This window comes from Ambystoma mexicanum, chromosome 2q (assembly GCF_040938575.1).
Source record: "Ambystoma mexicanum isolate Mex_15411 chromosome 2q, UKY_AmexF1_1, whole genome shotgun sequence".
NCBI classification, from domain to species: domain Eukaryota; kingdom Metazoa; phylum Chordata; class Amphibia; order Caudata; family Ambystomatidae; genus Ambystoma; species Ambystoma mexicanum.
In genome coordinates, this window is record NC_090924.1 from 186188764 (window position 1) to 186214397 (window position 25634).

Here is a 25634-nt window from a genome sequence, read left to right on the forward strand (position 1 = left end):
GCAAACCCCCTCTCCCTCTTTATTAGCCCTGCTTACTCCACAGTAGCAAGTATCTGGGGAAAATATAGTGGTCGAGGTGGGGTAGCAGTCACTAGCAACTTTGAGAAAGTAAATCTGGGGTGCTTTGCGACTTGTGGGGAACTACAGAGCTCAGTGCCCAGAACTTTGTGGCACAGGGAGGAGGTCTGTGGGATTTCAGTAACTTGGAGACATGCAACCTGGTTGGGAGTGCTTCAGGTCTCCTTCCTTGCATGTTCCAAGCAACTCAACAAAGCATCAACAGGCAGAGCCATTTCCACTTGATTAAAAGCCTAAAATCTTTTCCATGTAAAAACATAGCCCCCCAACCCCCGAATACCATATTTTCTTTGTTTCCTCTCTCTCTGTCTCTCTCTCTCCCTTCCTCCTTCCCTCCCTCCTTCCTCCCTCCCGCCCGCTCTCTTTCTCCCCCCGCCCCCTCCCTCCCCCTCTCCCTCTCCCTCTCACAACCATTTATTTTAAGTTTTCATGCACTGTAGCATATTCTGACAATGGTATTTCACAATGGGACTCTTTGAAGGTTACAGAAATCAAAAAAGAAATCAACCAACTAAAAGCAGCCAAATCCAGAGTACACTGCTCAGCCCCAATTAAAGATAAAGGCCTAGAAGCAAATAAAGCTGTAGTTCAGAGCGATGTTTGCAAATAGCACCTTAAAGCAGTTTACGCTGGCGTGCACAACAATGGGGAAAGTGATAATACTGAATTTGGTCGAATGGGAACCGTGCCACTTCTAAAAGTACAAGTCAAGAAATTGAAGGGGACGGGGCTGTTCATTCAGTCACTAGGACTCACAAGTAAAAGGCTCCTGAGGCATTAGTGTTGAATTTGGCGCAAAATGTATTGTGTTGTTGTTTAATATGTATGAATAATATTTCTGTTCTCCAAATTGCCTGCCGCTGCCCAGGCGTCAGCCCCTATGAACATACAATTTCAATCTTCATCAATAAAGATGAATTAAAAAATAAAGACTTGCAAATTAACAAAGTTTCTGTCCCGTCATGTGCTAAAAATAGTGAATGCTTTACAAATGTACGTGTCATCCTTCAGAGCAGGGGCCAATTCAATGTTCCCATTATCATTCCAATATTAGTACATGTGTTGCTGAGCTACATAGGAATGGATCTGTTAAGAAATTAAACAAAAAGCCTGGAAAAATGTTGAAACAGGTAGGATTTGGACTAACAATAAACTGACTCACAGTCAGATGTGCTATCCCTTGACCCACTGACCCCCTTATCTTTTGTGTAATCCTTTTGCTCTCAGCAGGGCTGTCCATCCAAAGTTCCCTACTTAAAGGGGCTTTCTTATTAAAAAAAAATCCCAGAGCTGTTTTTTATGGCCCACATGCCTCATATCCCGTTGCTCTCGATAAACTCACATCATCTCCCACCAATGCAAGCTGTAAAAGATGTCAAGGGCATAGCCAAGGAAACTAGACGTGGGTCGAAGGTTGAGCAATCGTTAAATCAGCAGCAAAAATAACATTGAAATCAGCCTCAGAATCTCTTAAAGGATGGGTCAACATTGGTTGCTTTCAGGGCGCAATCGGGCAGCCTCTGGTGCTGGCGCCTTAAGGCAAGCGCAAAGGGAGAGCCAACCAAACCATTGATTAGGACCTCTGAACTTTCTGCCTGTGACATAAGGACATTTGATATGGCAAATCATTGACCAAACACCATTTATATGTTGGATGGTATGAAATTAAGAGGCAAACAGCAATACATCAGCATTCTTTTTCTGCCGTATTGATCCGGTCCTAAAGGGTTTGGTTTAATGGCAATTATATTTAAAGATAAACAGATTCATGCTGCAGGGTGCTTGCAAATTGACACACCCTCCCCATCACGAAGGCTGGGTGATGCAAGCGTGAGAGCATCACGGCAGACCCATAGACACGAGAAACACTCTATTCCTCTGAGTGCATGTGGGCCCATGGCTGGATCAAGGACAAGGCAAGAACAGGAGCTGGCTTAAGCTGTCAGCACCCAGGCTGCCCCATTGCGTGCTGCAAGCAACAGATGTTGGACCATCCCTTAAGAGATTCTGAGGCTGATTTCAATGTTAACTCTGCTGCTGATTTAAGGATTGCTTAACCTTCGACCCAAGTCTAGTTTGCTTGGCTAAGCCCTGAAAATCTTTTACAGCTTGTATTGGTGGGAGATGATGTGAATTTATAAAGAGCAACGGGATATGAGGCTTGTGTGCCACAAAATGCAGGTCTATGATCTTTTATATGAAAGCCACTTTGGAAAATCCTATTGAGAGCAAAAGGATTACACAAAAGGAAAGGGGGTCAGTGGGTGAAGAGATACAATTAACTGACTCACAGTCAGATGTGCTAAGTCCAAATCCTACCCGTTTCGACATTTTGTCCAGGTTTTTCGTTTCATTTCTTAACAGATCCATTCCTATGTACCTCTGTGCTTTTAACAGAGTTTTCATTGTAAGGGAGGGATATACAGTATGCCTTAAACATTCCTGGGCAGGGAAGACTCTCTGTAAAAGCAAGAGTAGCGTACAGCTTCATAAATAATCAGCAGGACCCTCTAGACCTTCCCCAAAAAACATGAAATGATTTCTCTGCATGTATGTGCGTTGAGCAGCGCAAGTCGTTTGCTTAATGCCAGTGGTTAAATGTCACTTTCCCACAGCGCAGAATAAAATCACTTGTACAGGTCCCTTCTGCAAAAGCATTACCGCTGTAGAAAGCAGTGAAAAGGTGAGGCAGTGTGCAGTCACCCCGACCCTTCACGGCCCTGATCGGCCACGATCGGCCAAGGACCTCTCTATGAGAGCTGAGGGTGGAATTTTTCTGGACCTCGGTAACTTAGGGAGACATGGCTAAAGGGTTCCTCAATCAACGGCCCAGCCTTTGCTTTGTGGCCTGTCCGAATATTTCTGTTCTCCAAATTATGTGCCGCTGCTCGGGTGTCATTTGGTGGGATGGAATGACCTCCCAGGAATGATCCTGGCAGATGATTTGCATAGGCACACCCCTTCTCCCTCTCTCTTAGCCCTGCTTTCTGCACAGTAGCAAGTATCTGGGGAAAATATAGTGGTCGAGGTGGGGTAGCAGTAACTAGCAACTCTGAGAAAGTAAATCTGGGGAGCTTGGCGACTTGTGGGGAACAACTGCAGAGCTCAGGTACTTTGTGGCACACGGAGGAGGTCTGTGGGATTTCAGTAAATTAGAGACATGCAACCTGGTCGGGAGTGCTTCAGGTCACCTTTGTTGCATGTTCCAAGCAACTCAACAAAGCATCAACAGGCTGAGATACCAGCCACAGAGCCTCTTTCCACTTGATTAAAAGCCTAAAATCTTTTCCATGTAAAAACATAGCCCCCCCGAATACCATATTTTCTTTGTTTTTTCTCTCTCTCTCTCTCTCTCTCTCTCTCTCTCTCTCTCTCTCTCCCTCCCTCCTTAACCTTCCCCCTCCCGCCCGCTCTCTTTCTCCCCCCGCCCCCTCCCTCCCCCTCTCCCTCTCACAACCATTTATTTTAAGTTTTCATGCACTGTAGCACATTCTGACAACGGTATTTCACAATGGGACTCTTTGAAAGTTACAGAAATCAAAAAAGAAACCAACCAACTAAAAGCAGCCAAAGCCAGAGTACACTGCTCAGCCCCAATTAAAGATTAAGGCCTAGAAGCAAGTAAAGCTGTAGTTCAGAACAATGTTTGCAAATAGCACCTTAACGCAGTTTACGCTGGAGTGCACAACAAGGTGGAAACTGATAAAACGGAGTTTGGTAAAATGGGATAAAAAAACAAAAGAAGCTTGCCACTTCTAAAAGTACAAGTCAAGAAATTGAAGGAGAGGGGGCTGTTCATTCAGTCAATAGGACTCACAAGTAAAAGGCTCCTGAGGCATGAGTGTTGAATTTGGCGCAAAATGTATTGTGTTGTCGTGTAATATGTATGAACATACAATTTCAATCTTCATTAAAAAAACATGTATTAAAAAATAAAGACTTGCAAATTAAGAAAGTTTCTGTCCTGTCATGTGCCAAAAATAGTGAATGCTTTACGAATGTGCGTGTCATCCTTTAGAGCAGGGGACAATTTAATGTTCACATTATCATTCCAATATTAGTACATGTGTTGCTGAAGCAAGTGCAAAGGGAGAGTCAATCAAACCATTGATTAGGACATCTAGTCAAAGGTTTGCCATACCAAATGTCCTTATGTCAGAGGGTAGAAAGTCCAAACACCATTTAAATATCGGGTGGTATGAAATGAAGAGGGAAACAACAATGAATAAGCATTCTTTGCTGCTGTATTGATCTGGTCCTAAAGGGTTTGGTTTAATGCCAATTATATTTGAAGATATACAGATTCATGCTCCAGGGTGCTTGCAAAATGACACCCCTCCCCATCACAATGGCTGGGTGATGCAAGCCTGAGAGCATCACAATAGACCCATAGACATGAGAAAAACTCTGTACCACTGAGTGTATGTGGGCCCATGGCTGTATCAAGGACAAGGCAACAACAGGAAGTGGCTTAAGGCATCAGTGCCAGAAGCTGTCCGATTGAGCCCTGTAAGCAATAGATGTTGGACCATCCTTGAAGAGATTCTGAGGCTGATTTCAATGTTAACTTTACTGCTGATTTAAGGATTGCTGAACCTTCGACCCACGTCTAGTTTGCTCGGATAAGGCCTGGAAATCTTTTACAGCTTGTATTGGGGGGAGATGATGTGAGTTTATCAAGAGCAACGGGATATGAGGCATGTGTGCCACAAAAAGCAGGTCTAGGATTTTTTATAAGAAAGCCGCTTTAAGAAGAGAACTTTGGACAACCCTACTGAGAGCAAAAGTATTACACAAAAGGTAAGGGGGTCAGTGGGTCAACGGATAGCACATTTGACTGTGAGTCCGTCTTTTGTAAGTCCAAATACTACCTGGTTCGACATTTTCCAGGCTTTTTGTTTCATTTCTTAACAGATCCATTCCTATGTACCTCTGTGCTTTCAACAGAGTTTTCATTGTAAGGGAGGGACATACAATATGCCTTAAACATTCCTGGGCAGGGAAGACTCTATGTAAAAGAAAGAGTAGCAGACAGTTTAATAAATCATCAGCAGGACCCTCTAGATCTTCCCCAAAAAACATAACATTATTTCTCTGCATGTATGTGCGTTGAGCAGCGCAAGTCGTTTGCTTAATGCCAGTGGTTAAATGTCACTTTCCCACAGCGCAGAATAAAATCACTTGTACAGGTCCCTTCTGCAAAAGCATTACCGCTGTAGAAAGCAGTGAAAAGGTGAGGCAGTGTGCAGTCACCCCGACCCTTCACGGCCCTGATCGGCCACGATCGGCCAAGGACCTCTCTATGAGAGCTGAGGGTGGAATTTTTCTGGACCTCGGTAACTTAGGGATACATGGCTAAAGGGTTCCTCAATCAACGGCCCAGCCTTTGCTTTGTGGCCTGTCCGAATATTTCTGTTCTCCAAATTATGTGCCGCTGCTCGGGTGTCATTTGGTGGGATGGAATGACCTCCCAGGAATGATCCTGGCAGATGATTTGCATAGGCACACCCCTTCTCCCTCTCTCTTAGCCCTGCTTTCTGCACAGTAGCAAGTATCTGGGGAAAATATAGTGGTCGAGGTGGGGTAGCAGTAACTAGCAACTCTGAGAAAGTAAATCTGGGGAGCTTGGCGACTTGTGGGGAACAACTGCAGAGCTCAGGTACTTTGTGGCACACGGAGGAGGTCTGTGGGATTTCAGTAAATTAGAGACATGCAACCTGGTCGGGAGTGCTTCAGGTCACCTTTGTTGCATGTTCCAAGCAACTCAACAAAGCATCAACAGGCTGAGATACCAGCCACAGAGCCTCTTTCCACTTGATTAAAAGCCTAAAATCTTTTCCATGTAAAAACATAGCCCCCCCGAATACCATATTTTCTTTGTTTTTTCTCTCTCTCTCTCTCTCTCTCTCTCTCTCTCTCTCTCTCTCTCTCCCTCCCTCCTTAACCTTCCCCCTCCCGCCCGCTCTCTTTCTCCCCCCGCCCCCTCCCTCCCCCTCTCCCTCTCACAACCATTTATTTTAAGTTTTCATGCACTGTAGCACATTCTGACAACGGTATTTCACAATGGGACTCTTTGAAAGTTACAGAAATCAAAAAAGAAACCAACCAACTAAAAGCAGCCAAAGCCAGAGTACACTGCTCAGCCCCAATTAAAGATTAAGGCCTAGAAGCAAGTAAAGCTGTAGTTCAGAACAATGTTTGCAAATAGCACCTTAACGCAGTTTACGCTGGAGTGCACAACAAGGTGGAAACTGATAAAACGGAGTTTGGTAAAATGGGATAAAAAAACAAAAGAAGCTTGCCACTTCTAAAAGTACAAGTCAAGAAATTGAAGGAGAGGGGGCTGTTCATTCAGTCAATAGGACTCACAAGTAAAAGGCTCCTGAGGCATGAGTGTTGAATTTGGCGCAAAATGTATTGTGTTGTCGTGTAATATGTATGAACATACAATTTCAATCTTCATTAAAAAAACATGTATTAAAAAATAAAGACTTGCAAATTAAGAAAGTTTCTGTCCTGTCATGTGCCAAAAATAGTGAATGCTTTACGAATGTGCGTGTCATCCTTTAGAGCAGGGGACAATTTAATGTTCACATTATCATTCCAATATTAGTACATGTGTTGCTGAAGCAAGTGCAAAGGGAGAGTCAATCAAACCATTGATTAGGACATCTAGTCAAAGGTTTGCCATACCAAATGTCCTTATGTCAGAGGGTAGAAAGTCCAAACACCATTTAAATATCGGGTGGTATGAAATGAAGAGGGAAACAACAATGAATAAGCATTCTTTGCTGCTGTATTGATCTGGTCCTAAAGGGTTTGGTTTAATGCCAATTATATTTGAAGATATACAGATTCATGCTCCAGGGTGCTTGCAAAATGACACCCCTCCCCATCACAATGGCTGGGTGATGCAAGCCTGAGAGCATCACAATAGACCCATAGACATGAGAAAAACTCTGTACCACTGAGTGTATGTGGGCCCATGGCTGTATCAAGGACAAGGCAACAACAGGAAGTGGCTTAAGGCATCAGTGCCAGAAGCTGTCCGATTGAGCCCTGTAAGCAATAGATGTTGGACCATCCTTGAAGAGATTCTGAGGCTGATTTCAATGTTAACTTTACTGCTGATTTAAGGATTGCTGAACCTTCGACCCACGTCTAGTTTGCTCGGATAAGGCCTGGAAATCTTTTACAGCTTGTATTGGGGGGAGATGATGTGAGTTTATCAAGAGCAACGGGATATGAGGCATGTGTGCCACAAAAAGCAGGTCTAGGATTTTTTATAAGAAAGCCGCTTTAAGAAGAGAACTTTGGACAACCCTACTGAGAGCAAAAGTATTACACAAAAGGTAAGGGGGTCAGTGGGTCAACGGATAGCACATTTGACTGTGAGTCCGTCTTTTGTAAGTCCAAATACTACCTGGTTCGACATTTTCCAGGCTTTTTGTTTCATTTCTTAACAGATCCATTCCTATGTACCTCTGTGCTTTCAACAGAGTTTTCATTGTAAGGGAGGGACATACAATATGCCTTAAACATTCCTGGGCAGGGAAGACTCTATGTAAAAGAAAGAGTAGCAGACAGTTTAATAAATCATCAGCAGGACCCTCTAGATCTTCCCCAAAAAACATAACATTATTTCTCTGCATGTATGTGTGTTGAACAGCGCAAGTAGTTTGACATTTATCCACTGACATTAACCACTTTCCCACAGCGCAGAACAAAATCACTTGTACTGGCCCCTTCTGCAAAAGCATTACCACTGTAGAAAGCAGTGAAAAGGTGAGGCAGTGTGCAGTCACCCCCGACCCTTTACTCCCCTGATCGGCCACGATCGGCCAAGGACCTCTCTATGAGAGCTGAGGGTGGAATTTTTCTGGACCTCGGTAACTTAGGGAGGCATGGCTAAAGGGATCCTCAATCAACGGCCCAACCTTTGCTTTGTGGCCTGTCCGTATATGTCTGTTCTCCAAATTACCTGCCGCTGCCCAGGTGTCAGCTGGTAAGATGGAATGACCTGCCAGGTAGGATCCTGGCAGATGATTTGCATAGGCAAACCCCCTCTCCCTCTTTATTAGCCCTGCTTACTCCACAGTAGCAAGTATCTGGGGAAAATATAGTGGTCGAGGTGGGGTAGCAGTCACTAGCAACTTTGAGAAAGTAAATCTGGGGTGCTTTGCGACTTGTGGGGAACTACAGAGCTCAGTGCCCAGAACTTTGTGGCACAGGGAGGAGGTCTGTGGGATTTCAGTAACTTGGAGACATGCAACCTGGTTGGGAGTGCTTCAGGTCTCCTTCCTTGCATGTTCCAAGCAACTCAACAAAGCATCAACAGGCAGAGCCATTTCCACTTGATTAAAAGCCTAAAATCTTTTCCATGTAAAAACATAGCCCCCCAACCCCCGAATACCATATTTTCTTTGTTTCCTCTCTCTCTGTCTCTCTCTCTCCCTTCCTCCTTCCCTCCCTCCTTCCTCCCTCCCGCCCGCTCTCTTTCTCCCCCCGCCCCCTCCCTCCCCCTCTCCCTCTCCCTCTCACAACCATTTATTTTAAGTTTTCATGCACTGTAGCATATTCTGACAATGGTATTTCACAATGGGACTCTTTGAAGGTTACAGAAATCAAAAAAGAAATCAACCAACTAAAAGCAGCCAAATCCAGAGTACACTGCTCAGCCCCAATTAAAGATAAAGGCCTAGAAGCAAATAAAGCTGTAGTTCAGAGCGATGTTTGCAAATAGCACCTTAAAGCAGTTTACGCTGGCGTGCACAACAATGGGGAAAGTGATAATACTGAATTTGGTCGAATGGGAACCGTGCCACTTCTAAAAGTACAAGTCAAGAAATTGAAGGGGACGGGGCTGTTCATTCAGTCACTAGGACTCACAAGTAAAAGGCTCCTGAGGCATTAGTGTTGAATTTGGCGCAAAATGTATTGTGTTGTTGTTTAATATGTATGAATAATATTTCTGTTCTCCAAATTGCCTGCCGCTGCCCAGGCGTCAGCCCCTATGAACATACAATTTCAATCTTCATCAATAAAGATGAATTAAAAAATAAAGACTTGCAAATTAACAAAGTTTCTGTCCCGTCATGTGCTAAAAATAGTGAATGCTTTACAAATGTACGTGTCATCCTTCAGAGCAGGGGCCAATTCAATGTTCCCATTATCATTCCAATATTAGTACATGTGTTGCTGAGCTACATAGGAATGGATCTGTTAAGAAATTAAACAAAAAGCCTGGAAAAATGTTGAAACAGGTAGGATTTGGACTAACAATAAACTGACTCACAGTCAGATGTGCTATCCCTTGACCCACTGACCCCCTTATCTTTTGTGTAATCCTTTTGCTCTCAGCAGGGCTGTCCATCCAAAGTTCCCTACTTAAAGGGGCTTTCTTATTAAAAAAAAATCCCAGAGCTGTTTTTTATGGCCCACATGCCTCATATCCCGTTGCTCTCGATAAACTCACATCATCTCCCACCAATGCAAGCTGTAAAAGATGTCAAGGGCATAGCCAAGGAAACTAGACGTGGGTCGAAGGTTGAGCAATCGTTAAATCAGCAGCAAAAATAACATTGAAATCAGCCTCAGAATCTCTTAAAGGATGGGTCAACATTGGTTGCTTTCAGGGCGCAATCGGGCAGCCTCTGGTGCTGGCGCCTTAAGGCAAGCGCAAAGGGAGAGCCAACCAAACCATTGATTAGGACCTCTGAACTTTCTGCCTGTGACATAAGGACATTTGATATGGCAAATCATTGACCAAACACCATTTATATGTTGGATGGTATGAAATTAAGAGGCAAACAGCAATACATCAGCATTCTTTTTCTGCCGTATTGATCCGGTCCTAAAGGGTTTGGTTTAATGGCAATTATATTTAAAGATAAACAGATTCATGCTGCAGGGTGCTTGCAAATTGACACACCCTCCCCATCACGAAGGCTGGGTGATGCAAGCGTGAGAGCATCACGGCAGACCCATAGACACGAGAAACACTCTATTCCTCTGAGTGCATGTGGGCCCATGGCTGGATCAAGGACAAGGCAAGAACAGGAGCTGGCTTAAGCTGTCAGCACCCAGGCTGCCCCATTGCGTGCTGCAAGCAACAGATGTTGGACCATCCCTTAAGAGATTCTGAGGCTGATTTCAATGTTAACTCTGCTGCTGATTTAAGGATTGCTTAACCTTCGACCCAAGTCTAGTTTGCTTGGCTAAGCCCTGAAAATCTTTTACAGCTTGTATTGGTGGGAGATGATGTGAATTTATAAAGAGCAACGGGATATGAGGCTTGTGTGCCACAAAATGCAGGTCTATGATCTTTTATATGAAAGCCACTTTGGAAAATCCTATTGAGAGCAAAAGGATTACACAAAAGGAAAGGGGGTCAGTGGGTGAAGAGATACAATTAACTGACTCACAGTCAGATGTGCTAAGTCCAAATCCTACCCGTTTCGACATTTTGTCCAGGTTTTTCGTTTCATTTCTTAACAGATCCATTCCTATGTACCTCTGTGCTTTTAACAGAGTTTTCATTGTAAGGGAGGGATATACAGTATGCCTTAAACATTCCTGGGCAGGGAAGACTCTCTGTAAAAGCAAGAGTAGCGTACAGCTTCATAAATAATCAGCAGGACCCTCTAGACCTTCCCCAAAAAACATGAAATGATTTCTCTGCATGTATGTGCGTTGAGCAGCGCAAGTCGTTTGCTTAATGCCAGTGGTTAAATGTCACTTTCCCACAGCGCAGAATAAAATCACTTGTACAGGTCCCTTCTGCAAAAGCATTACCGCTGTAGAAAGCAGTGAAAAGGTGAGGCAGTGTGCAGTCACCCCGACCCTTCACGGCCCTGATCGGCCACGATCGGCCAAGGACCTCTCTATGAGAGCTGAGGGTGGAATTTTTCTGGACCTCGGTAACTTAGGGAGACATGGCTAAAGGGTTCCTCAATCAACGGCCCAGCCTTTGCTTTGTGGCCTGTCCGAATATTTCTGTTCTCCAAATTATGTGCCGCTGCTCGGGTGTCATTTGGTGGGATGGAATGACCTCCCAGGAATGATCCTGGCAGATGATTTGCATAGGCACACCCCTTCTCCCTCTCTCTTAGCCCTGCTTTCTGCACAGTAGCAAGTATCTGGGGAAAATATAGTGGTCGAGGTGGGGTAGCAGTAACTAGCAACTCTGAGAAAGTAAATCTGGGGAGCTTGGCGACTTGTGGGGAACAACTGCAGAGCTCAGGTACTTTGTGGCACACGGAGGAGGTCTGTGGGATTTCAGTAAATTAGAGACATGCAACCTGGTCGGGAGTGCTTCAGGTCACCTTTGTTGCATGTTCCAAGCAACTCAACAAAGCATCAACAGGCTGAGATACCAGCCACAGAGCCTCTTTCCACTTGATTAAAAGCCTAAAATCTTTTCCATGTAAAAACATAGCCCCCCCGAATACCATATTTTCTTTGTTTTTCTCTCTCTCTCTCTCTCTCTCTCTCTCTCTCTCTCTCTCTCTCTCTCTCTCTCCTCCCTCCTTAACCTTCCCCCTCCCGCCCGCTCTCTTTCTCCCCCCGCCCCCTCCCTCCCCCTCTCCCTCTCACAACCATTTATTTTAAGTTTTCATGCACTGTAGCACATTCTGACAACGGTATTTCACAATGGGACTCTTTGAAAGTTACAGAAATCAAAAAAGAAACCAACCAACTAAAAGCAGCCAAAGCCAGAGTACACTGCTCAGCCCCAATTAAAGATTAAGGCCTAGAAGCAAGTAAAGCTGTAGTTCAGAACAATGTTTGCAAATAGCACCTTAACGCAGTTTACGCTGGAGTGCACAACAAGGTGGAAACTGATAAAACGGAGTTTGGTAAAATGGGATAAAAAAACAAAAGAAGCTTGCCACTTCTAAAAGTACAAGTCAAGAAATTGAAGGAGAGGGGGCTGTTCATTCAGTCAATAGGACTCACAAGTAAAAGGCTCCTGAGGCATGAGTGTTGAATTTGGCGCAAAATGTATTGTGTTGTCGTGTAATATGTATGAACATACAATTTCAATCTTCATTAAAAAAACATGTATTAAAAAATAAAGACTTGCAAATTAAGAAAGTTTCTGTCCTGTCATGTGCCAAAAATAGTGAATGCTTTACGAATGTGCGTGTCATCCTTTAGAGCAGGGGACAATTTAATGTTCACATTATCATTCCAATATTAGTACATGTGTTGCTGAAGCAAGTGCAAAGGGAGAGTCAATCAAACCATTGATTAGGACATCTAGTCAAAGGTTTGCCATACCAAATGTCCTTATGTCAGAGGGTAGAAAGTCCAAACACCATTTAAATATCGGGTGGTATGAAATGAAGAGGGAAACAACAATGAATAAGCATTCTTTGCTGCTGTATTGATCTGGTCCTAAAGGGTTTGGTTTAATGCCAATTATATTTGAAGATATACAGATTCATGCTCCAGGGTGCTTGCAAAATGACACCCCTCCCCATCACAATGGCTGGGTGATGCAAGCCTGAGAGCATCACAATAGACCCATAGACATGAGAAAAACTCTGTACCACTGAGTGTATGTGGGCCCATGGCTGTATCAAGGACAAGGCAACAACAGGAAGTGGCTTAAGGCATCAGTGCCAGAAGCTGTCCGATTGAGCCCTGTAAGCAATAGATGTTGGACCATCCTTGAAGAGATTCTGAGGCTGATTTCAATGTTAACTTTACTGCTGATTTAAGGATTGCTGAACCTTCGACCCACGTCTAGTTTGCTCGGATAAGGCCTGGAAATCTTTTACAGCTTGTATTGGGGGGAGATGATGTGAGTTTATCAAGAGCAACGGGATATGAGGCATGTGTGCCACAAAAAGCAGGTCTAGGATTTTTTATAAGAAAGCCGCTTTAAGAAGAGAACTTTGGACAACCCTACTGAGAGCAAAAGTATTACACAAAAGGTAAGGGGGTCAGTGGGTCAACGGATAGCACATTTGACTGTGAGTCCGTCTTTTGTAAGTCCAAATACTACCTGGTTCGACATTTTCCAGGCTTTTTGTTTCATTTCTTAACAGATCCATTCCTATGTACCTCTGTGCTTTCAACAGAGTTTTCATTGTAAGGGAGGGACATACAATATGCCTTAAACATTCCTGGGCAGGGAAGACTCTATGTAAAAGAAAGAGTAGCAGACAGTTTAATAAATCATCAGCAGGACCCTCTAGATCTTCCCCAAAAAACATAACATTATTTCTCTGCATGTATGTGTGTTGAACAGCGCAAGTAGTTTGACATTTATCCACTGACATTAACCACTTTCCCACAGCGCAGAACAAAATCACTTGTACTGGCCCCTTCTGCAAAAGCATTACCACTGTAGAAAGCAGTGAAAAGGTGAGGCAGTGTGCAGTCACCCCCGACCCTTTACTCCCCTGATCGGCCACGATCGGCCAAGGACCTCTCTATGAGAGCTGAGGGTGGAATTTTTCTGGACCTCGGTAACTTAGGGAGGCATGGCTAAAGGGATCCTCAATCAACGGCCCAACCTTTGCTTTGTGGCCTGTCCGTATATGTCTGTTCTCCAAATTACCTGCCGCTGCCCAGGTGTCAGCTGGTAAGATGGAATGACCTGCCAGGTAGGATCCTGGCAGATGATTTGCATAGGCAAACCCCCTCTCCCTCTTTATTAGCCCTGCTTACTCCACAGTAGCAAGTATCTGGGGAAAATATAGTGGTCGAGGTGGGGTAGCAGTCACTAGCAACTTTGAGAAAGTAAATCTGGGGTGCTTTGCGACTTGTGGGGAACTACAGAGCTCAGTGCCCAGAACTTTGTGGCACAGGGAGGAGGTCTGTGGGATTTCAGTAACTTGGAGACATGCAACCTGGTTGGGAGTGCTTCAGGTCTCCTTCCTTGCATGTTCCAAGCAACTCAACAAAGCATCAACAGGCAGAGCCATTTCCACTTGATTAAAAGCCTAAAATCTTTTCCATGTAAAAACATAGCCCCCCAACCCCCGAATACCATATTTTCTTTGTTTCCTCTCTCTCTGTCTCTCTCTCTCCCTTCCTCCTTCCCTCCCTCCTTCCTCCCTCCCGCCCGCTCTCTTTCTCCCCCCGCCCCCTCCCTCCCCCTCTCCCTCTCCCTCTCACAACCATTTATTTTAAGTTTTCATGCACTGTAGCATATTCTGACAATGGTATTTCACAATGGGACTCTTTGAAGGTTACAGAAATCAAAAAAGAAATCAACCAACTAAAAGCAGCCAAATCCAGAGTACACTGCTCAGCCCCAATTAAAGATAAAGGCCTAGAAGCAAATAAAGCTGTAGTTCAGAGCGATGTTTGCAAATAGCACCTTAAAGCAGTTTACGCTGGCGTGCACAACAATGGGGAAAGTGATAATACTGAATTTGGTCGAATGGGAACCGTGCCACTTCTAAAAGTACAAGTCAAGAAATTGAAGGGGACGGGGCTGTTCATTCAGTCACTAGGACTCACAAGTAAAAGGCTCCTGAGGCATTAGTGTTGAATTTGGCGCAAAATGTATTGTGTTGTTGTTTAATATGTATGAATAATATTTCTGTTCTCCAAATTGCCTGCCGCTGCCCAGGCGTCAGCCCCTATGAACATACAATTTCAATCTTCATCAATAAAGATGAATTAAAAAATAAAGACTTGCAAATTAACAAAGTTTCTGTCCCGTCATGTGCTAAAAATAGTGAATGCTTTACAAATGTACGTGTCATCCTTCAGAGCAGGGGCCAATTCAATGTTCCCATTATCATTCCAATATTAGTACATGTGTTGCTGAGCTACATAGGAATGGATCTGTTAAGAAATTAAACAAAAAGCCTGGAAAAATGTTGAAACAGGTAGGATTTGGACTAACAATAAACTGACTCACAGTCAGATGTGCTATCCCTTGACCCACTGACCCCCTTATCTTTTGTGTAATCCTTTTGCTCTCAGCAGGGCTGTCCATCCAAAGTTCCCTACTTAAAGGGGCTTTCTTATTAAAAAAAAATCCCAGAGCTGTTTTTTATGGCCCACATGCCTCATATCCCGTTGCTCTCGATAAACTCACATCATCTCCCACCAATGCAAGCTGTAAAAGATGTCAAGGGCATAGCCAAGGAAACTAGACGTGGGTCGAAGGTTGAGCAATCGTTAAATCAGCAGCAAAAATAACATTGAAATCAGCCTCAGAATCTCTTAAAGGATGGGTCAACATTGGTTGCTTTCAGGGCGCAATCGGGCAGCCTCTGGTGCTGGCGCCTTAAGGCAAGCGCAAAGGGAGAGCCAACCAAACCATTGATTAGGACCTCTGAACTTTCTGCCTGTGACATAAGGACATTTGATATGGCAAATCATTGACCAAACACCATTTATATGTTGGATGGTATGAAATTAAGAGGCAAACAGCAATACATCAGCATTCTTTTTCTGCCGTATTGATCCGGTCCTAAAGGGTTTGGTTTAATGGCAATTATATTTAAAGATAAACAGATTCATGCTGCAGGGTGCTTGCAAATTGACACACCCTCCCCATCACGAAGGCTGGGTGATGCAAGCGTGAGAGCATCACGGCAGACCCATAGACACGAGAAACACTCTATTCCTCTGAGTGCATGTGGGCCCATGGCTGGATCAAGGACAAGGCAAGAACAGGAGCTGGCTTAAGCTGTCAGCACCCAGGCTGCCCCATTGCGTGCTGCAAGCAACAGATGTTGGACCATCCCTTAAGAGATTCTGAGGCTGATTTCAATGTTAACTCTGCTGCTGATTTAAGGATTGCTTAACCTTCGACCCAAGTCTAGTTTGCTTGGCTAAGCCCTGAAAATCTTTTACAGCTTGTATTGGTGGGAGATGATGTGAATTTATAAAGAGCAACGGGATATGAGGCTTGTGTGCCACAAAATGCAGGTCTATGATCTTTTATATGAAAGCCACTTTGGAAAATCCTATTGAGAGCAAAAGGATTACACAAAAGGAAAGGGGGTCAGTGGGTGAAGAGATACAATTAACTGACTCACAGTCAGATGTGCTAAGTCCAAATCCTACCCGTTTCGACATTTTGTCCAGGTTTTTCGTTTCATTTCTTAACAGATCCATTCCTATGTACCTCTGTGCTTTTAACAGAGTTTTCATTGTAAGGGAGGGATATACAGTATGCCTTAAACATTCCTGGGCAGGGAAGACTCTCTGTAAAAGCAAGAGTAGCGTACAGCTTCATAAATAATCAGCAGGACCCTCTAGACCTTCCCCAAAAAACATGAAATGATTTCTCTGCATGTATGTGCGTTGAGCAGCGCAAGTCGTTTGCTTAATGCCAGTGGTTAAATGTCACTTTCCCACAGCGCAGAATAAAATCACTTGTACAGGTCCCTTCTGCAAAAGCATTACCGCTGTAGAAAGCAGTGAAAAGGTGAGGCAGTGTGCAGTCACCCCGACCCTTCACGGCCCTGATCGGCCACGATCGGCCAAGGACCTCTCTATGAGAGCTGAGGGTGGAATTTTTCTGGACCTCGGTAACTTAGGGAGACATGGCTAAAGGGTTCCTCAATCAACGGCCCAGCCTTTGCTTTGTGGCCTGTCCGAATATTTCTGTTCTCCAAATTATGTGCCGCTGCTCGGGTGTCATTTGGTGGGATGGAATGACCTCCCAGGAATGATCCTGGCAGATGATTTGCATAGGCACACCCCTTCTCCCTCTCTCTTAGCCCTGCTTTCTGCACAGTAGCAAGTATCTGGGGAAAATATAGTGGTCGAGGTGGGGTAGCAGTAACTAGCAACTCTGAGAAAGTAAATCTGGGGAGCTTGGCGACTTGTGGGGAACAACTGCAGAGCTCAGGTACTTTGTGGCACACGGAGGAGGTCTGTGGGATTTCAGTAAATTAGAGACATGCAACCTGGTCGGGAGTGCTTCAGGTCACCTTTGTTGCATGTTCCAAGCAACTCAACAAAGCATCAACAGGCTGAGATACCAGCCACAGAGCCTCTTTCCACTTGATTAAAAGCCTAAAATCTTTTCCATGTAAAAACATAGCCCCCCCGAATACCATATTTTCTTTGTTTTTTCTCTCTCTCTCTCTCTCTCTCTCTCTCTCTCTCTCTCTCTCTCTCTCTCTCTCCCTCCCTCCTTAACCTTCCCCCTCCCGCCCGCTCTCTTTCTCCCCCCGCCCCCTCCCTCCCCCTCTCCCTCTCACAACCATTTATTTTAAGTTTTCATGCACTGTAGCACATTCTGACAACGGTATTTCACAATGGGACTCTTTGAAAGTTACAGAAATCAAAAAAGAAACCAACCAACTAAAAGCAGCCAAAGCCAGAGTACACTGCTCAGCCCCAATTAAAGATTAAGGCCTAGAAGCAAGTAAAGCTGTAGTTCAGAACAATGTTTGCAAATAGCACCTTAACGCAGTTTACGCTGGAGTGCACAACAAGGTGGAAACTGATAAAACGGAGTTTGGTAAAATGGGATAAAAAAACAAAAGAAGCTTGCCACTTCTAAAAGTACAAGTCAAGAAATTGAAGGAGAGGGGGCTGTTCATTCAGTCAATAGGACTCACAAGTAAAAGGCTCCTGAGGCATGAGTGTTGAATTTGGCGCAAAATGTATTGTGTTGTCGTGTAATATGTATGAACATACAATTTCAATCTTCATTAAAAAAACATGTATTAAAAAATAAAGACTTGCAAATTAAGAAAGTTTCTGTCCTGTCATGTGCCAAAAATAGTGAATGCTTTACGAATGTGCGTGTCATCCTTTAGAGCAGGGGACAATTTAATGTTCACATTATCATTCCAATATTAGTACATGTGTTGCTGAAGCAAGTGCAAAGGGAGAGTCAATCAAACCATTGATTAGGACATCTAGTCAAAGGTTTGCCATACCAAATGTCCTTATGTCAGAGGGTAGAAAGTCCAAACACCATTTAAATATCGGGTGGTATGAAATGAAGAGGGAAACAACAATGAATAAGCATTCTTTGCTGCTGTATTGATCTGGTCCTAAAGGGTTTGGTTTAATGCCAATTATATTTGAAGATATACAGATTCATGCTCCAGGGTGCTTGCAAAATGACACCCCTCCCCATCACAATGGCTGGGTGATGCAAGCCTGAGAGCATCACAATAGACCCATAGACATGAGAAAAACTCTGTACCACTGAGTGTATGTGGGCCCATGGCTGTATCAAGGACAAGGCAACAACAGGAAGTGGCTTAAGGCATCAGTGCCAGAAGCTGTCCGATTGAGCCCTGTAAGCAATAGATGTTGGACCATCCTTGAAGAGATTCTGAGGCTGATTTCAATGTTAACTTTACTGCTGATTTAAGGATTGCTGAACCTTCGACCCACGTCTAGTTTGCTCGGATAAGGCCTGGAAATCTTTTACAGCTTGTATTGGGGGGAGATTATGTGAGTTTATCAAGAGCAACGGGATATGAGGCATGTGTGCCACAAAAAGCAGGTCGAGGATTTTTTATAAGAAAGCCGCTTTAAGAAGAGAACTTTGGACAACCCTACTGAGAGCAAAAGTATTACACAAAAGGTAAGGGGGTCAGTGGGTCAACGGATAGCACATTTGACTGTGAGTCCGTCTTTTGTAAGTCCAAATACTACCTGGTTCGACATTTTCCAGGCTTTTTGTTTCATTTCTTAACAGATCCATTCCTATGTACCTCTGTGCTTTCAACAGAGTTTTCATTGTAAGGGAGGGACATACAATATGCCTTAAACATTCCTGGGCAGGGAAGACTCTATGTAAAAGAAAGAGTAGCAGACAGTTTAATAAATCATCAGCAGGACCCTCTAGATCTTCCCCAAAAAACATAACATTATTTCTCTGCATGTATGTGTGTTGAACAGCGCAAGTAGTTTGACATTTATCCACTGACATTAACCACTTTCCCACAGCGCAGAACAAAATCACTTGTACTGGCCCCTTCTGCAAAAGCATTACCACTGTAGAAAGCAGTGAAAAGGTGAGGCAGTGTGCAGTCACCCCCGACCCTTTACTCCCCTGATCGGCCACGATCGGCCAAGGACCTCTCTATGAGAGCTGAGGGTGGAATTTTTCTGGACCTCGGTAACTTAGGGAGGCATGGCTAAAGGGATCCTCAATCAACGGCCCAACCTTTGCTTTGTGGCCTGTCCGTATATGTCTGTTCTCCAAATTACCTGCCGCTGCCCAGGTGTCAGCTGGTAAGATGGAATGACCTGCCAGGTAGGATCCTGGCAGATGATTTGCATAGGCAAACCCCCTCTCCCTCTTTATTAGCCCTGCTTACTCCACAGTAGCAAGTATCTGGGGAAAATATAGTGGTCGAGGTGGGGTAGCAGTCACTAGCAACTTTGAGAAAGTAAATCTGGGGTGCTTTGCGACTTGTGGGGAACTACAGAGCTCAGTGCCCAGAACTTTGTGGCACAGGGAGGAGGTCTGTGGGATTTCAGTAACTTGGAGACATGCAACCTGGTTGGGAGTGCTTCAGGTCTCCTTCCTTGCATGTTCCAAGCAACTCAACAAAGCATCAACAGGCAGAGCCATTTCCACTTGATTAAAAGCCTAAAATCTTTTCCATGTAAAAACATAGCCCCCCAACCCCCGAATACCATATTTTCTTTGTTTCCTCTCTCTCTGTCTCTCTCTCTCCCTTCCTCCTTCCCTCCCTCCTTCCTCCCTCCCGCCCGCTCTCTTTCTCCCCCCGCCCCCTCCCTCCCCCTCTCCCTCTCCCTCTCACAACCATTTATTTTAAGTTTTCATGCACTGTAGCATATTCTGACAATGGTATTTCACAATGGGACTCTTTGAAGGTTACAGAAATCAAAAAAGAAATCAACCAACTAAAAGCAGCCAAATCCAGAGTACACTGCTCAGCCCCAATTAAAGATAAAGGCCTAGAAGCAAATAAAGCTGTAGTTCAGAGCGATGTTTGCAAATAGCACCTTAAAGCAGTTTACGCTGGCGTGCACAACAATGGGGAAAGTGATAATACTGAATTTGGTCGAATGGGAACCGTGCCACTTCTAAAAGTACAAGTCAAGAAATTGAAGGGGACGGGGCTGTTCATTCAGTCACTAGGACTCACAAGTAAAAGGCTCCTGAGGCATTAGTGTTGAATTTGGCGCAAAATGTATTGTGTTGTTGTTTAATATGTATGAATAATATTTCTGTTCTCCAAATTGCCTGCCGCTGCCCAGGCGTCAGCCCCTATGAACATACAATTTCAATCTTCATCAATAAAGATGAATTAAAAAATAAAGACTTGCAAATTAACAAAGTTTCTGTCCCGTCATGTGCTAAAAATAGTGAATGCTTTACAAATGTACGTGTCATCCTTCAGAGCAGGGGCCAATTCAATGTTCCCATTATCATTCCAATATTAGTACATGTGTTGCTGAGCTACATAGGAATGGATCTGTTAAGAAATTAAACAAAAAGCCTGGAAAAATGTTGAAACAGGTAGGATTTGGACTAACAATAAACTGACTCACAGTCAGATGTGCTATCCCTTGACCCACTGACCCCCTTATCTTTTGTGTAATCCTTTTGCTCTCAGCAGGGCTGTCCATCCAAAGTTCCCTACTTAAAGGGGCTTTCTTATTAAAAAAAAATCCCAGAGCTGTTTTTTATGGCCCACATGCCTCATATCCCGTTGCTCTCGATAAACTCACATCATCTCCCACCAATGCAAGCTGTAAAAGATGTCAAGGGCATAGCCAAGGAAACTAGACGTGGGTCGAAGGTTGAGCAATCGTTAAATCAGCAGCAAAAATAACATTGAAATCAGCCTCAGAATCTCTTAAAGGATGGGTCAACATTGGTTGCTTTCAGGGCGCAATCGGGCAGCCTCTGGTGCTGGCGCCTTAAGGCAAGCGCAAAGGGAGAGCCAACCAAACCATTGATTAGGACCTCTGAACTTTCTGCCTGTGACATAAGGACATTTGATATGGCAAATCATTGACCAAACACCATTTATATGTTGGATGGTATGAAATTAAGAGGCAAACAGCAATACATCAGCATTCTTTTTCTGCCGTATTGATCCGGTCCTAAAGGGTTTGGTTTAATGGCAATTATATTTAAAGATAAACAGATTCATGCTGCAGGGTGCTTGCAAATTGACACACCCTCCCCATCACGAAGGCTGGGTGATGCAAGCGTGAGAGCATCACGGCAGACCCATAGACACGAGAAACACTCTATTCCTCTGAGTGCATGTGGGCCCATGGCTGGATCAAGGACAAGGCAAGAACAGGAGCTGGCTTAAGCTGTCAGCACCCAGGCTGCCCCATTGCGTGCTGCAAGCAACAGATGTTGGACCATCCCTTAAGAGATTCTGAGGCTGATTTCAATGTTAACTCTGCTGCTGATTTAAGGATTGCTTAACCTTCGACCCAAGTCTAGTTTGCTTGGCTAAGCCCTGAAAATCTTTTACAGCTTGTATTGGTGGGAGATGATGTGAATTTATAAAGAGCAACGGGATATGAGGCTTGTGTGCCACAAAATGCAGGTCTATGATCTTTTATATGAAAGCCACTTTGGAAAATCCTATTGAGAGCAAAAGGATTACACAAAAGGAAAGGGGGTCAGTGGGTGAAGAGATACAATTAACTGACTCACAGTCAGATGTGCTAAGTCCAAATCCTACCCGTTTCGACATTTTGTCCAGGTTTTTCGTTTCATTTCTTAACAGATCCATTCCTATGTACCTCTGTGCTTTTAACAGAGTTTTCATTGTAAGGGAGGGATATACAGTATGCCTTAAACATTCCTGGGCAGGGAAGACTCTCTGTAAAAGCAAGAGTAGCGTACAGCTTCATAAATAATCAGCAGGACCCTCTAGACCTTCCCCAAAAAACATGAAATGATTTCTCTGCATGTATGTGCGTTGAGCAGCGCAAGTCGTTTGCTTAATGCCAGTGGTTAAATGTCACTTTCCCACAGCGCAGAATAAAATCACTTGTACAGGTCCCTTCTGCAAAAGCATTACCGCTGTAGAAAGCAGTGAAAAGGTGAGGCAGTGTGCAGTCACCCCGACCCTTCACGGCCCTGATCGGCCACGATCGGCCAAGGACCTCTCTATGAGAGCTGAGGGTGGAATTTTTCTGGACCTCGGTAACTTAGGGAGACATGGCTAAAGGGTTCCTCAATCAACGGCCCAGCCTTTGCTTTGTGGCCTGTCCGAATATTTCTGTTCTCCAAATTATGTGCCGCTGCTCGGGTGTCATTTGGTGGGATGGAATGACCTCCCAGGAATGATCCTGGCAGATGATTTGCATAGGCACACCCCTTCTCCCTCTCTCTTAGCCCTGCTTTCTGCACAGTAGCAAGTATCTGGGGAAAATATAGTGGTCGAGGTGGGGTAGCAGTAACTAGCAACTCTGAGAAAGTAAATCTGGGGAGCTTGGCGACTTGTGGGGAACAACTGCAGAGCTCAGGTACTTTGTGGCACACGGAGGAGGTCTGTGGGATTTCAGTAAATTAGAGACATGCAACCTGGTCGGGAGTGCTTCAGGTCACCTTTGTTGCATGTTCCAAGCAACTCAACAAAGCATCAACAGGCTGAGATACCAGCCACAGAGCCTCTTTCCACTTGATTAAAAGCCTAAAATCTTTTCCATGTAAAAACATAGCCCCCCCGAATACCATATTTTCTTTGTTTTTTCTCTCTCTCTCTCTCTCTCTCTCTCTCTCTCTCTCTCTCTCTCCCTCCCTCCTTAACCTTCCCCCTCCCGCCCGCTCTCTTTCTCCCCCCGCCCCCTCCCTCCCCCTCTCCCTCTCACAACCATTTATTTTAAGTTTTCATGCACTGTAGCACATTCTGACAACGGTATTTCACAATGGGACTCTTTGAAAGTTACAGAAATCAAAAAAGAAACCAACCAACTAAAAGCAGCCAAAGCCAGAGTACACTGCTCAGCCCCAATTAAAGATTAAGGCCTAGAAGCAAGTAAAGCTGTAGTTCAGAACAATGTTTGCAAATAGCACCTTAACGCAGTTTACGCTGGAGTGCACAACAAGGTGGAAACTGATAAAACGGAGTTTGGTAAAATGGGATAAAAAAACAAAAGAAGCTTGCCACTTCTAAAAGTACAAGTCAAGAAATTGAAGGAGAGGGGGCTGTTCATTCAGTCAATAGGACTCACAAGTAAAAGGCTCCTGAGGCATGAGTGTTGAATTTGGCGCAAAATGTATTGTGTTGTCGTGTAATATGTATGAACATACAATTTCAATCTTCATTAAAAAAACATGTATTAAAAAATAAAGACTTGCAAATTAAGAAAGTTTCTGTCCTGTCATGTGCCAAAAATAGTGAATGCTTTACGAATGTGCGTGTCATCCTTTAGAGCAGGGGACAATTTAATGTTCACATTATCATTCCAATATTAGTACATGTGTTGCTGAAGCAAGTGCAAAGGGAGAGTCAATCAAACCATTGATTAGGACATCTAGTCAAAGGTTTGCCATACCAAATGTCCTTATGTCAGAGGGTAGAAAGTCCAAACACCATTTAAATATCGGGTGGTATGAAATGAAGAGGGAAACAACAATGAATAAGCATTCTTTGCTGCTGTATTGATCTGGTCCTAAAGGGTTTGGTTTAATGCCAATTATATTTGAAGATATACAGATTCATGCTCCAGGGTGCTTGCAAAATGACACCCCTCCCCATCACAATGGCTGGGTGATGCAAGCCTGAGAGCATCACAATAGACCCATAGACATGAGAAAAACTCTGTACCACTGAGTGTATGTGGGCCCATGGCTGTATCAAGGACAAGGCAACAACAGGAAGTGGCTTAAGGCATCAGTGCCAGAAGCTGTCCGATTGAGCCCTGTAAGCAATAGATGTTGGACCATCCTTGAAGAGATTCTGAGGCTGATTTCAATGTTAACTTTACTGCTGATTTAAGGATTGCTGAACCTTCGACCCACGTCTAGTTTGCTCGGATAAGGCCTGGAAATCTTTTACAGCTTGTATTGGGGGGAGATGATGTGAGTTTATCAAGAGCAACGGGATATGAGGCATGTGTGCCACAAAAAGCAGGTCTAGGATTTTTTATAAGAAAGCCGCTTTAAGAAGAGAACTTTGGACAACCCTACTGAGAGCAAAAGTATTACACAAAAGGTAAGGGGGTCAGTGGGTCAACGGATAGCACATTTGACTGTGAGTCCGTCTTTTGTAAGTCCAAATACTACCTGGTTCGACATTTTCCAGGCTTTTTGTTTCATTTCTTAACAGATCCATTCCTATGTACCTCTGTGCTTTCAACAGAGTTTTCATTGTAAGGGAGGGACATACAATATGCCTTAAACATTCCTGGGCAGGGAAGACTCTATGTAAAAGAAAGAGTAGCAGACAGTTTAATAAATCATCAGCAGGACCCTCTAGATCTTCCCCAAAAAACATAACATTATTTCTCTGCATGTATGTGCGTTGAGCAGCGCAAGTCGTTTGCTTAATGCCAGTGGTTAAATGTCACTTTCCCACAGCGCAGAATAAAATCACTTGTACAGGTCCCTTCTGCAAAAGCATTACCGCTGTAGAAAGCAGTGAAAAGGTGAGGCAGTGTGCAGTCACCCCGACCCTTCACGGCCCTGATCGGCCACGATCGGCCAAGGACCTCTCTATGAGAGCTGAGGGTGGAATTTTTCTGGACCTCGGTAACTTAGGGATACATGGCTAAAGGGTTCCTCAATCAACGGCCCAGCCTTTGCTTTGTGGCCTGTCCGAATATTTCTGTTCTCCAAATTATGTGCCGCTGCTCGGGTGTCATTTGGTGGGATGGAATGACCTCCCAGGAATGATCCTGGCAGATGATTTGCATAGGCACACCCCTTCTCCCTCTCTCTTAGCCCTGCTTTCTGCACAGTAGCAAGTATCTGGGGAAAATATAGTGGTCGAGGTGGGGTAGCAGTAACTAGCAACTCTGAGAAAGTAAATCTGGGGAGCTTGGCGACTTGTGGGGAACAACTGCAGAGCTCAGGTACTTTGTGGCACACGGAGGAGGTCTGTGGGATTTCAGTAAATTAGAGACATGCAACCTGGTCGGGAGTGCTTCAGGTCACCTTTGTTGCATGTTCCAAGCAACTCAACAAAGCATCAACAGGCTGAGATACCAGCCACAGAGCCTCTTTCCACTTGATTAAAAGCCTAAAATCTTTTCCATGTAAAAACATAGCCCCCCCGAATACCATATTTTCTTTGTTTTTTCTCTCTCTCTCTCTCTCTCTCTCTCTCTCTCTCTCTCTCTCTCCCTCCCTCCTTAACCTTCCCCCTCCCGCCCGCTCTCTTTCTCCCCCCGCCCCCTCCCTCCCCCTCTCCCTCTCACAACCATTTATTTTAAGTTTTCATGCACTGTAGCACATTCTGACAACGGTATTTCACAATGGGACTCTTTGAAAGTTACAGAAATCAAAAAAGAAACCAACCAACTAAAAGCAGCCAAAGCCAGAGTACACTGCTCAGCCCCAATTAAAGATTAAGGCCTAGAAGCAAGTAAAGCTGTAGTTCAGAACAATGTTTGCAAATAGCACCTTAACGCAGTTTACGCTGGAGTGCACAACAAGG

The 25634-nt window shown here is 44.3% G+C and overlaps 5 non-coding genes across 5 annotated transcripts; all 5 read right to left on the reverse strand.

Moving 5' to 3' along the window:
• Positions 1-4054: 4054 nt before the first annotated feature.
• Positions 4055-4159, reverse strand: LOC138570730 (U6 spliceosomal RNA). Its single transcript, XR_011303763.1, has one exon. It is a non-coding gene; the product is annotated as a U6 spliceosomal RNA (small nuclear RNA).
• A 2447-nt stretch (positions 4160-6606) lies between these two features.
• On the reverse strand, positions 6607-6711 carry LOC138570731 (U6 spliceosomal RNA). The gene has a single exon (XR_011303764.1). It is a non-coding gene; the product is annotated as a U6 spliceosomal RNA (small nuclear RNA).
• A 5484-nt stretch (positions 6712-12195) lies between these two features.
• Positions 12196-12300, reverse strand: LOC138570733 (U6 spliceosomal RNA). Its single transcript, XR_011303766.1, has one exon. It is a non-coding gene; the product is annotated as a U6 spliceosomal RNA (small nuclear RNA).
• Positions 12301-17786: 5486 nt separating this feature from the next.
• Positions 17787-17891, reverse strand: LOC138570734 (U6 spliceosomal RNA). Its single transcript, XR_011303767.1, has one exon. It is a non-coding gene; the product is annotated as a U6 spliceosomal RNA (small nuclear RNA).
• A 5476-nt stretch (positions 17892-23367) lies between these two features.
• Positions 23368-23472, reverse strand: LOC138570735 (U6 spliceosomal RNA). The gene has a single exon (XR_011303768.1). It is a non-coding gene; the product is annotated as a U6 spliceosomal RNA (small nuclear RNA).
• Positions 23473-25634: the final 2162 nt, after the last annotated feature.